At 44.4% G+C, this 2,777-nt stretch overlaps 1 pseudogene; it reads left to right on the forward strand.

Annotated features, from left to right (window-relative positions):
* Positions 1 to 960: 960 nt before the first annotated feature.
* LOC114689106 lies at positions 961 to 2,073 on the forward strand (annotated as a pseudogene).
* Positions 2,074 to 2,777: the final 704 nt, after the last annotated feature.

The following is a 2,777-nucleotide window of genomic DNA, read 5'->3' on the forward strand; positions in this document are numbered from 1 at the left end:
GTGACTGTTCTTACACTAAATTAACACTTGCTTCTAGAACTTGTAACTGAATATGATTCAACTCCGTTTAAGAATGGCAATTGAACTCTAGCTTGCCTTGTTCTGAGCTGCCTCAGGACAAAAGAACTGTGCTTCCAACACCAACGGGTCATATCTAGTTCAACTCAGTATTGGAAAGTAAGTAATACAGGAGTTCCTCTTCAGTCCCATACACTGTACTTGCTGGGAACAGATGCGAGTGCTATTTGCAATGTCTATGGCCAGAAGAGCATAAGAGTGCTGCTCTTACCCTATAATTAACACTTGCTGCTAGAACTTGAAACTTAATGTAATTCAACTCCATTTATGTAGTTTATTTCAACCCTAGCTTGCCTTACAAGAAAGACACTCTTCTATTGAGAAAGGGGCACTCTTATACTCCACTGTGTTTCTTATACGGCAAGAACAGTGAGCTGGCTCAGAACAAAAGAACTGTGCTTCCTACACAAAGGAGGCACATCTAGTTCAAACTCAGTATTGGAAACTAAGTATAACAGGAGCTCCTCTTCAGTCCAATGCACTGTACTTACTGGGAACAGATGTGCTATTTGTGTTTGTATGGCCAGAAGAGCATAAGAGTGGCTGTTCTTACCCTAAATTAACACTTGCTGCTAGAACGTGAAACTTACTGTGATTCAACTCCTTTTAAGAAATTCAACTGAACCTTAGCTTGCCTTACAAGAAAAACACTCTGCTTTTGAGAAAGGGGCAATCTTGTACTCTACTGTGTTTCCTATAGGTCCAGAAGAGTGAGCTGGCTCAGAATAAAAAAACTGTGCTTCCAACACACACGAGGCATACCTAGTTCAACCCCGCATTGGAAACTGACTAGAATAGGAGCTTCTCTTCAGTCCAACACACTGTACTTGCTGTGAACATACGCGAGTGCTATTTGCACTGTGCATGACCTGGAATGAACAGTAACCCTCAAGGACCAGCTGATTGTGCATCTACTTAAAGAAGAACAAGCCCCGCAGAGCAAGATTACGGTTGTTGGTGTTGGTGTTGTTGGCATGGCTTGGGCCATCAGTATCCTAATGAAGGACTTGGCCGATGAGCTTGCCCTTGTTGGTGTCATGGAAGACAAGCTGAAAGGAGAGATGATGGATCTCCAGCATGGCAGCCTTTTCCTCAGAACACCAAAAATTGTCTCTGGCAAAGACTATAGTGTGACTGCAAACTCCCAGCTGGTCATTATCACAGCGGGGGCCTGTCACCAAGATGGAGAAAGCCGACTCAATCTGGTCCAGCGAAATGTGAACATCTTCAAGTTCATCATTCCCAATATCGTGAAGTACAGTCTAAACTGCAAGCTGCTTATTGTTTCAAACCCAGTTGATATCTTGACCTACGTGGCCTGGAAAATAAGTGGCTTCCCCAAAAACTGAGTTATTGGGAGTGGTTGCAATCTGGATTCAGCTCTGTTCCGTTACCTAATGGGAGAAAGACTGGGCATTCACCCGCTAAGTTGTCGTGGATGGGTCCTAGGGGAGCATGGAGACTCCAGTGTGCCTGTATGGAGTGGTGTGATGGTTGCTGGTGTCTCCCTGAAGAACCTGAACCCAGAACTGGGCAGCGATGCAGACAAGGAGCAGTGGAAGGAAATTCACAAGCAGGTGGTTGACAGTGCCTATGAGGTGATTCAACTCAAAGGATATACATCCTGGGCCATTGGCCTCTCCGTGGCCGACCTGGCTTAGATCATGGTGAAGAATCTTAGGCTGGTGCATCCCATTTCTACCATGATTAAGGGTCTCTATGGAATCAAGGATGAATTCTTCCTCAGTGTCCCTTGTGTCCTGGGACCAAATGGAATCTCAGATGTTGTGAAGGTGACTCTGACTTCTGAAGAGGAGGCCCGCTTGAAGAAGAGCACAGATACACTCTGGGAATCCAGAAAGAGCTGCAGTTCTAAAGTCCTCAGATGTTCTAGAGCTTCACTGTCCAGGCTTGAGCAGGGTTTCTATGGAGACCACACACTGTCTCCTCATCTGAGCGGTGTTTAGTGTGGTTGTGTTAAGGTGGCAATTCCCACAGCTCTGTCCTAATGTACTTGTGTAGTGGGAACCTGGTTGATGTGGCAGTCCCACTGTCATCCCACTGTCTCTGAGACACACTGCCAACTGTGTGCAGGCTTCCGTTATCTTGGCAGCCTGCTGTGTCTGCTACGCACCCTCGCCAACATGCCTAGGCCAGTGAGTTCCCAGTCAGTCATAACGCGGCTCCAGAGGGTAAATCCATCATGCATATTTATGCATAATTGTTCTAAAGGATATTATTTTGTGTATTATGTGTCTGTAGTGTACACTGAAATATTATGCAAAAAGTAAGATGTGCATATGGATAATGCAACCAACTACCCAAGTGTCATGCCAATGAAAACACCAAACAAATTTTGAACAGTGATTACTCCAAAAAAAAAAAAAAAAAAAGAATGCCAATTGAACTCTAGCTTGCCTTACAAGAGAAACACTCTGTTTTGAAAACAGGAACTCTTGTACTCTACTGTTTTCCATAGTTCCAGAACAGTGAGCTAGCTCAGAACAAAAGAACTGTGCTTCCTACACAAACGGGGCATATCTAGTTCAACTCAGTATTAGAAACTAAGTAAAACAGGAGCTTCTCTTCAGTCCAATACACTGTACTTGCTGGGAACAGACGCGAGTGCTATTTGCACTGTTTATGGCCAGAATAGCACAATAGTGCTGTTCTTACCCTGAATAAACACTTAATGCTAG

This window comes from Peromyscus leucopus, unplaced genomic scaffold, assembly GCF_004664715.2.
Source record: "Peromyscus leucopus breed LL Stock unplaced genomic scaffold, UCI_PerLeu_2.1 scaffold_1509, whole genome shotgun sequence".
Classification (NCBI taxonomy): Eukaryota; Metazoa; Chordata; class Mammalia; order Rodentia; family Cricetidae; genus Peromyscus; species Peromyscus leucopus.